The sequence below is a fragment of the Ovis canadensis genome, chromosome 12 (assembly GCF_042477335.2).
Source record: "Ovis canadensis isolate MfBH-ARS-UI-01 breed Bighorn chromosome 12, ARS-UI_OviCan_v2, whole genome shotgun sequence".
Lineage (NCBI taxonomy): Eukaryota > Metazoa > Chordata > Mammalia > Artiodactyla > Bovidae > Ovis > Ovis canadensis.
In genome coordinates, this window is record NC_091256.1 from 37,877,283 (window position 1) to 37,887,779 (window position 10,497).

The 10,497-nt window shown below is 46.4% G+C and overlaps 1 non-coding gene across 1 annotated transcript; it reads left to right on the top strand.

Moving 5' to 3' along the window:
- The first annotated feature begins 10,425 nt into the window (after window positions 1-10,425).
- TRNAW-CCA (transfer RNA tryptophan (anticodon CCA)) lies at window positions 10,426-10,497 on the top strand. The gene has a single exon. It is a non-coding gene; the product is annotated as a tRNA-Trp (tRNA).

Genomic DNA, 10,497 nt, shown 5'->3' on the forward strand with positions numbered 1-10,497 from the left:
TCAATTTCGACACTCCCAGGAATTTGGGCAACAGGCTCAGTGACAGGGTGGCATGAGGAAGGCTAGGAGTCGGGGAAGGCTTAGCCTGTAAAATCCTCAAGCTATTTCCACATGCCCTAGGTCACAGGGTACTTAAGCAAAAGTCAGAACAGGAGCCTGTTGTCTGGAGCTCACACTTAACCACATATGTTTAAGAGCTTTCTCAGCAGTTATGATTTTCTAAATAATCAGTCCTACAAAGCCCAGATTAGATGCTCCAGCAAACGCAGGCAAAACCTGGGCCTGATTTGCCAACGAGAAAGGAAGGTGGGCAGCTGGACGCTGTGAGCTCCTTAAAATGGTGACTCCTTTTCCTGACAGGAGGACAACTGTCAGCTACTTAATAAGCCTCAGCTGTAAACCCTCGTTGCCAGGGCCCAGGACAGAGCAAGGGCCTGTGAGGGGGAAACCTGGAAAGGGATCTTGACTGGGTCAGCAATGTTCTGTGGCTTTTGGAGGAAAGTCACAGCCGTGAGGAAGAAAAGAGGACCTTCAGTGCCTATGTGCCTGGAGCCAGTTCACTAACCTCTCAGAGCTAGTTTCTTTATCTTTCAGTCTCCCTCTTGGGCTGTTGGGCTGGATTGTGGACAGCAAATATGTAAGGCACTGTCACTAGGAATGATGACTGCTGCCCCTGGGAACACCAAGGTGCTGGAATGGGTCACCTGGAACAGTGCCAGAAACCAAAAGTGCTGTCAGAAAAGTTTCAACCCAGAGCAATTAACGACTGCTGCCTAAACTATGGTCTGATATCTGGGCTTTTTCAGGAATTAAAAAAAATCATTTTTATTTATTTGGCTGTGCTGGGTTTTAGTTGCTGCACATAGAATCTTTTAGTTGGGGCATGTAGGACCTAGTTCTCTGACCAGGGATGGAACCTGGACCCCCGTGCATGGGGAGCGTGGAGTCTTAGCCACTCAATCACTAGGGAAGCCCCGAGAATTTTTGGAAAAATATTTTTGATTTGTTTATCTTTTGGTTGCACCAGGTCCTTGTTGCAAGCCTGTGGGCAGGCTTCCTCTAGTTGCAGCGAGCAGGGGCTCCTCACAGTTGTAGTGTGCAGGTTTTCACTGTGGCGGCTTCTCTGGTTGCGGAGCACGGGCTCTAGGGTGCGCTGGCTTCGGTACTTGCGGCACATTGGCTCGGCAGTTGTGGCTTCCAAGCTCTAGAGCACAGGCTCAGTAGCAGTTGTGGCACACGGGCTAAGTTGCTCCGTGGCATCTCCGTGGGATCTTCCTGGACCAGGGATTGAACTTGTGTACCCTGCACTGGCAGGTGGATTCCTATCCACTGTACCACCAGAGAAGTCCTAGAATTTTTTTTTTTTAATTGTGGTAAAATACACATAACAAAATTTACCCATATTAAGCACTCTTTTTTTTTTTTGATAGGCAAGAAGTGGATTTACTTAGAGTGACATGCACTCCACAGAGTGTGAGCCATCTCAGAAGGCAAGAGGCCCCCAAATTAACCATCCTTAAATATTATTAAGTACATTCACATCACTGTGAGCCGCTTAATGAGGGTGAAAGAGGAGAGTGAAAAGGGTGGCTTAAAACTCAGTATTATAAAACCTAAGATCATGACATCCAGCCCCATTACTTCATGGCAAATAGAAGGGGAAAAGGTGGAAGCTGTGACAGATTTCCTCTTCTTGGTCTCTAAAATCACCGCGATGGTGACTGCAGCCATGAAATTAGGAGACGATTGCTTCTTGGAACAAAAGGTATGACAAACCTACACAGGACTGTGCAGACAAAGGTCCATATAGTCAAGGCTATGGTCTTTTCAGTAGTCATGTGCAGATGCGAAAGTTGGACCATAAAGAAGGCAGAGTGCTGAAAAACTGATGCTTTGGAACTGTGGTGTTGGAGACTCTTGAGAGTCCCCTGGACAGCAAGGAGATCAAATAAGTTAATCCTAAAGGAAATCAACCCTGAATACTCATTGGAAGGACTGATGCTGAAGCTGAAGCGCCAACATTTTGGCCACCTGATGCGAACAGCCAACTCATTACGAAAGACTCTGATGCTGAGAAAGATTGGAGGCACCAGGAGAAGAGGGTGACAGAGGATGAGATGGTTGGACGGCATCATGGATTCAATGGACATGAACTTGGGCAAACTCTGAGAGATGGTGAGGGACAGGGAGACCTGGCAAGGTACAGTCTATGAGGTCAGAAAGAGTCAGACATGACTTGGAGACTGACGAAAAACAACATTCACATCGCTGCATAACCAGTCTCCAGAACTGTTTCGCCTGACACAACTGAAAGTCTGTACCCACAGAACAAGTCTCCCTCCCCCAGCAGCTAGCATCTGCCATTCTACTTTCTGTCCCTGAGTTTGACTTGAATGGTTTTTTTTTTTTTTTCAGCAAAGCCTTTCACTGTGCATGTCAATCCACACGACAAGCACTCCATGGCAGGCCTGTTCCACAGCAGCATAACAAAGACAGGTATTCATTAGCGGGGGAGCCACACCCGCCCTAGCCTCAGGTGGGGACAGCTCTCTGCACACTGACTCACTCCCCTTTGGCTGGAGAAACTTGCCCCCAGGAAGGGGCATCCCAGCTCCAGGGCTGCGGTTGGGCAAGCACAGTTGTGTCTCCATCATTAGCCAGAACAGCACAGTTGAGGCTGCGTCCTGGTGATTCAGGTTATCTCCACACTTTGTGTGGTTCATGGGGAGATGATTTGGTTTCGAATGACCTGATTTGAATAAATACTTGTGAATGGGCATATGAAATTGGGTTTTCAAAGCTCTGCTTGTGGTGAGTGTGTGCACTTGTGGACGTGCAGGTTGGATGGCAGGGGTAGGGAAGAAGGCAGGGACTCTCCCCTCAGCGCCCTTGCCCCACCACCCACACAACTCAAATACGTGCATATGCACACAGACCACACACCGGATCTCCAGTCTTCTGCTGCCTCTCCTGTGCCTGTGTCGCAGCCGCAGAGCAGGCTTCTTTCTGTCGCCCGGGCACCTGGGCCCATTCTCCTGGGGCTTCCATGGGCACCACCACCACCCTCCCCCCACTATCTGAAACACCAGGCCACATTCCTGCATGGCCAACGTCCTTTCAACACCCAGGTCCCACCACAGATGCCATTTCTCTAAAGAAGCCTCTCCTTACCAACTGCCTGCTTTGGGTTTCACCAAAAACTAATCCAGAGACAAGAATCTGACGCAAGCCACTTCTTTGGAACGTGGTGCCTGGAGCACAGTGAGGCAATGAAGTGAGTCAGAAAAGTCTCGCCTTGGTGCTGTGGCCCCTGAGACGGGACAGGTTGCACCTGAGAACAGTCCCCCAGTGGTCATGGGGTGTCTGCCTTAGGGTAATCCACGAAGCCCTCGATTTCTGCATCTGCACTCACAATAAGAGATTTTTTAAAAAAGTCCCTCTGAGGGACGAGGAGGCTGAGGGGTATGTTCACCAACTCCTGACCCTCTTTGCTTGATGGTTTCTCCTGGGGCCACTTCTGGGCTGCTGAGGGTGGGGACAGAGGAAGCCCTTGAGAAACCCAGGGAGGGCTTTTGCAAAAGAGGGACTGGGACCTCCAAGGAAGGTGGAGAAGACAGGAGGGGCAGTGATGGGTCTGCCGTGTCCCCTCCACCCCAGGGATGGTGCGCCCACCCCTGTCACACCATTCCTCACCTGCATCCCAGGGGGACAGCTGCTGCCACGCTGAAGAAGTTATGCCTCAGAGCCCCTCGCTGGCACAGGGCCCTAAAGCCCTGGGAAGAGCCCTAGACTTGTGTTGGGGTTGAATTTTGTCCCCTACAGAAGACATGCTGAAGGCTGCCTATTTCAGAACGGGATCTTATTGGATGTAGGGTCATTGGATGTGATTAGTTAAGATGAGTTGATGCTGGTGGGGGTGGGGTGGGTATGCACAATTAAAAAGGGAGTTTGGGCTTTCCTATACACCCTACTAGGTATAAAATAGATAGCCAACAAGGACCTACTGTGTAGTTCAGGGAAATGTGCTCAATATTCTGTAATACCCTAAATGGGAAAAGAATTTGCAAAAGAATAGATACATGTGTATGTATAACAGAATCACTTTGCTGTACAGTTGAAACTAACACAACATTGTAATTAATTATACTCCAATATAAAATTAAAAACAAAAAGGCAAAATCATGCTCCTAATCCAACAAGACTTACAGGAAGATGTCAGTGCAGGAACAACGCCATGGGAAGGTGGAGGATGGAGTGATGTGTCATCTACAAGGCAAGGATGAGCCAAGGAGGGCTGGGACAGACCTGCCCTCAGAGTCCTCAGAAGGAACCAACTGTACCTTGGATTTCTAGCCTCCAGAACTGAGAGAATTATTGTTGAAGCCTCCAGTTTGTGATACTTCATCATGACAGCCCTGGAAAATTAATAGCTCATGTATTCTTTTTCTAAAAGCTGGCCCTCAGATAAGCTTCAGCCTCCACAAAACTGGGGTCTGGAGCTTCCCTGGTGGCCCAGTAGTTAAGAATCTGCCTTGCAATGCAAGGGACACCAGTTCGATCCCTGGTTCAGGAAGACCCCACATGCCAGGGAGCAACCAAGCCCGGGAGCCACAACAACTGAACCCATGTGCCTCAGCTCCTCAAGGGCAGACATCCTAGAACCCATGCTCTGCAACGAGAGAAGCCGCTGCATTGAGAAGCCTGTGGACCACAGCGAAGAGTAGTCCCCCTCACCACAACCAGACAGACAAAGCCCTCGTTCAGCAGTGGAAACCCACCACGGCCCATAAATAAATACATCTTTAAAAAAAAAATGCAAAACAATCCACAGTTGGGATCTGCCCCTGTCCATTCCCAACTTATTTCCTTCCAGGTACGTACTGCTACCACCGTTGTCCCATCCAGATATGTGCTTGCTTCAGTCATGAACCATCGCATGGGCTCTGGGAGAGAAAGGGCTGTATTTGTTTGCCACCACATCCCCAACTCTCTAACAGAGCCTGGCAGGGCTCACTAAACTTTCCTTGAACAGTAAGTATGTAAACTGACTGGTTAGACCTATTTTCTCCTATTTTCAACTGGCTTTCAAGGACATTCGGGATACATGGAGCATGGTACTGTCACCGAGCCAAATTCAGGAACGCTCACCCAAAAAAGCCGATTTACAGACACCAGGCTGTGGTGAAGGGCAAGTGCAGCATTTATTGCAGGCGGCAAGCAAGGAGTCCAGGTGGCGAGTGCTCAAAGGGACTGAACTCCTCGAAGGCTTTCAGGGAAAGGTGTTTTTTTGTTTGTTTTTTTTTTTTTTTTTTAAGGGAAAGGTTTTTAAAGAGGGTGAGGGAGGGGAGTTGTGGGGTATGTGGTCAGTTTGTGGACATTCTTCTGATTCTGGATGACTTTTGATAACTCTGTAATTTTTTTTACAAATTCCTTTAGCAACAAAAAGATATATGAACAAAGCTATCCACAGGTGTGTTAAATGGCTCTCCCATACCTAAGTTGGTCATTCTATCTAGGCTTCTCACAAATGACCCTTGTTTGTGCCAACCCACAGGCAGTATTTAAGAGTACTTAAGTCCTCTCTGCTTTCCTGAGTAATCATTTTTTGCCTTGTGACTACACTTGGGGCGTTATTTAAACCCTAGACCTTTGAACTTTCTATAATTGTGCTTTGTTTCCTTAAAGAAAGGGATTTTCTTTGTGGATAAGACTTGCCCAACTCTGCCTCTAGCCGTGGGTAATTTCCTTCATCTGCAAACTGAGGACAGTAGACACATCATCCTCCCACGGGTACAGGGAGAAGTGAATGAGCTAAAACCTGGGAAGGCAGCCAGCTCACTGCCCCTCGGCTTCAAGGTAATGATTCGTGAGGTCACAGGAGTCCAGGTATGACAGCTCTGCACACCTCCTTCCCTGCAGAGGTTAGGGGTCATTGATGGCACAGATGGAGCTTGAGACAGCAGCAATGCAATCATGCCCTACCCTGGAGAGTGAGGAGGATAGAGACAAGACCAGACAACCAACCTGGCCTGTTAGGAGGCTAGAAGGTATCTGAGGGGCCGCACATCCAGCAGGAAGAGGCTGCCCAGAGGTCACTATGTTGTGCGCAGGTCTAATGAAGACGTAGGTAGAAAGTGAAGGCACAGTGGCCCAGTGGGGAGTAAATGCCTTTGACTGATGGAAGTTTAGGGGAAGAATAAGGAGCTACTGACGAACGGCAGTGGTCTAGCACCCTTAACCCCAAAGGCTGCCTGCCTCTCTCTCACTTCTTGTTCCCACTCATCCACGTAAAACAACCATTGACCCACAGACCCACAAACTGGGCTCTGCCCCTTCCCTCCTTTTTCTTAGCAGCACTTACCTCTCGTTCTATTTGATGTGCGTGTGCATAAGCATACATGTACTTGGTACTCTACAATGGACATCACCAGATGGTCAACACCAAAATCAGACTGATTATATTCCTTGCAGCCACAGATGGAGAAGCTCTATACAGTCAGGAAAATCAAGACCAGGAGCTGACTGCGGCTCAGATCATGAACTCCTATTGTAAAATTCAGGCTTAAGTTGAAAAAGTAAGGAAAATCACTAGGCCATTCAAGTATGACCTAAATCAAATCCCTTATGATTATATAGTGAAAGTAACAAACAGACTCGAGGGATTAAATCTGATAGCTAGAGTACCTGAAGAAGTATGAACAGAAGTTCATAATACCATACAGGAGGTGGTGACCAAGACCAGCCCCAAGGAAAAGAAAGGCAAAAAGGCAAGGTGGCTGCCTGAGGAGGCCTTACAAATAGCTGAGAAAAGAAGAGAAGCGAAACGCAAAGGAGAAAAGGAAAGATATACCCATTTCAATGCAGAGTTCCAAAGAATAGCAAGGAGAGATAAGAAAGCCTTCCTCTGTTATCAATGCAAAGAAATAGAGGAAAACAACAGAATGGAAAAGACTAGAGATCTCTTCAAGAAAATTAGAAATACCAAGGGAACATTTCATGCAAAGATGAGCACAATAAAGGACAGAAACAGTATGGACCTAACAGAAGCACAAGATATTAAGAAGAGGTGGCAAGAATACACAAAAGAACTGCACAAAAATGATCTTTATGACCCAGATAACCACGATGGTGTGGTCACTCACCTAGAGCCAGATATCCTGGAATGTGAAGTCAAGTGGGCTTAGGAAGCATCACTATGAGCAAAGCTAGTGGAGATGATGGAATTCCAGTGGAGCTATTTCAAATCCTAAAAGATGATACTATGAAAGTGCTGCACTCAATATGCCAGCAAATTTGGAAAACTCAGCAGTGGCCACAGGATTGGAAAAGGTCAGTTTTCATTCCAATCCCAAAGAAAGGCAATGCCAAAGAATGTTCAAACTACCGCACAACTGCACTCATTTCACATGCTAGCAAAGTAATGCTCAAAATCCTTCAAGCTAGTCTTCAGCAGTATGTGACCACGAACTTCCAGATGTTCAAGCTGGATTAAGAAAAGGCAGAGGAACCAGAGATCAAATTGCCAACATCTGTTGGCTGGAACATAGAAAGAGCAAGAGAATTCCAAAAAAAATCTACTTCTCTTTGTTGACTATGCTATAGAGCCTTTGACTGTGTGGGTGGATCACAACAAACTGGAAAATTCTTAAAGAGATGGAAATACCAGATCACTTAACCTGCCTCCTGAGAAACATATATCCAGGTCACGAAGCAACAGTTAGAATTGGACAGAGAACAATGGACTGGTTCCAAATTGGGAAAGGAGTACGTCAAGGCTGTATATTGTCACCCTGCTTGTTTAACTTGTATGCAGAGTACATCATGCAAAATGCCGGGTTGGATGAACCATAAGCCAGAATCAAGATTGCTGGGAGAAATACCAATAACCTCAGATACGCAGATGGCACCACCCTTATGGCACTAAGTGAAGAGGAGTTAAAGTGCTTCTTGATGAAGGAGAAAGAGGAGAGTGAAAAAGCTGGCTTAAAACTCAACATTCAAAAAACTAAGAGCATGGCATCCCGTCCCGTCACTTCATGGCAAACAGATGGGGAAACAACAGTGACAGATTTCATTTTCTTAGGGTCCAAAATCACTGTGGACAGTGATTGCAGCTATGAAATTAAAAGACGCTTGCTTCTTGGAAGATAAGCTATGACAGATAGCATATTAAAAAGCAGAGACATTACTTTACCAACAAGGGTCCATATAGTCAAAGCTATGGTTTTCCCAGTAGTCATCTATGGATGTGAGAGTTTTTTCCAATAGTCTATGGATGTGAGACTATAAAGAAGGCTGAGAACTGAAGAACTAATGCTTTTGAACTGTGGTGTTGGAGAAGACTCTAGAGAGTCCCTTGGACTGCAAGGAGATCAAACCAGTCAATCCTAAAGGAAATCAGTCCTGAATATTCATTGGAAGGACTAATGTTGAAGCTGAAACTCCAATACTTTGGCCACCAGATGTAAAGAGCTGGCTCATTGCAAAAGACCCTGCTGCTGGGAAAGATTGAAAGCAGGAGGAGAAGGGGTCGACAGAGGATGGGATGGTTGGACGACATCACTGACTCAGTGGACATGAGTCTGAGCAAGTTCCGGGAGATGGTGAAGGACAGGGAAGCCTGGGGTGCTGCAGTCTAAGGGATCGCAGAGTCGGACACGACTGAGTGACTGAACAACACTTGGACTTATCAACTCCACCTTTTTATCTCCCCACACCTCTCAGAGGAATGACTTGGGTTTTGCTCCAGGCTGAGCTGTACTGTCTACAACTAGCACCAAACCTGCTCTTAGTCGTCAGTCAAGAAATATTTGTTGAATAGATTAATGAAATCTCTCCTCCCACTTATGTGACTGCCTTTCAGTTTCTGATTTCAAGTTATGAGCGGACTATGGACTGCAAACTACTATAGCTACTGTGCCCTGATGCCAATGAAAATTCAATCATTAGACTCACCTTAAATGAACTTGAGTTTCATCTAGCAGCAGAAACTGTTATGGGTTCCCAAATGCAAACAAATTTAGGATTCTTCAAGATTTGAGACCTCATGTAAATCTGAAAGTCTTCCCCCTTTTCCAGCTTTGTCACATGCTGAGCAGCAGGAAAGAGGGCTCCTAGTATCTGTCCCTCAGCCCCTTTGCTGCCAATCATGTGTGTTCCCTGCCCAGCACACCTTCTTGGTCTGAAAAGCCTCTCCCGCTCTCTTGCACTGTATGAAAGGAATGCGTGAACTTCCACTGGGACAAATTTTGTCGCGTGTCAGCTCACCCCACAGCTAGCTGCGTGGATTTGGCTAAAGGTGAAGGAAAGAAATAGGAGGGGGAAACTGTGGCACCAAAGCCATCCCTGGGTTGGTAACTCTCCGGACTTCACCTTGAGGAGGAGGGTGGCAGGCACGTCTGGATGGCATATATTTGCTCACCAAGGCTGGCTTGTTTGCTTGGTCAAGGTCAGCAGAAAGCCAAGGTTGAACCCACTTTAGCTTTCTCTTTTGTTTTCAATACGACTGAGGCTTTACCTGGTCATGTGTTGTTATTGTTCAGTCGCTCAGTCATGTCTGACTTTTGTAACCTTATGGACTGTGGCCCGCCAGGCTCCTCTGTCCATAGGACTTTCCAAGCAATAATACTGGAGTGGGTTGCCGTCTCCTTCTCGAGGGGATCTTCCTGACCCAGGGATTGAACCTGTGTCTCCTGCATTGGTAGGCGAGTTCTTTACCACTGAGCCACCAGGGACGCATACAATATAGAAGCAGCCAATAATATTATAACAATTTTGTATGGTGATAGATGCTGGCGAGACATTGTGGTGACTAATTCACAATGCATATAAATGTTAATGTACTATATTCTATACCTGAAACCAATATATTATTGTATGTCAACTATATTGCAAGTGAAAAGAAAATCACCTAGGGAGATTCAAGTTGCAGCCCCCCAAGCCCCACCCAGGGACTCTGATTCAATAGGACTGCAGTGAGGCCCAGGTTGCCTTTTTTAAAAAACATTTATTGAAGTAAAGTTGATTTACAAAGCTGTGTTCATTTCTGTTGTATTACAAAGTGATTCAGTTACATATATTCTTTTTTGTACTCTTCTCCATTATGGTCTGTCACAGGGTACTGAATATGGTTGCCTGTGCAATACAGTAGGACTTTGCTGTATATCCATCCTACATATAATAGTTTGCATCTGCTGGCCCCAAACTTTCAGTCCTTCCCTCCCCTCCACCTTGGCAACCACAACTCTGTTCTCTATGTGTGTGAGCCTATTTCTGTTTCATAGATATGTCCATTTGTGTTGTATGTTAGACACCACATATGTGATAGCATATAGAATTTGTCTTTCTCTTAGTATAATAATTTCTAGGTCCATCTGTGTGGCTGCAAGTGGCATTTCATCCTTTCTTATCGCTGAGTTGGTGGCTTCCCTGGTGGCTCAGAGGTTAAAGCGTCTGCCTCCAATGCAGGAGACCTGGGTTCAATCCCTGGGTTGGGAA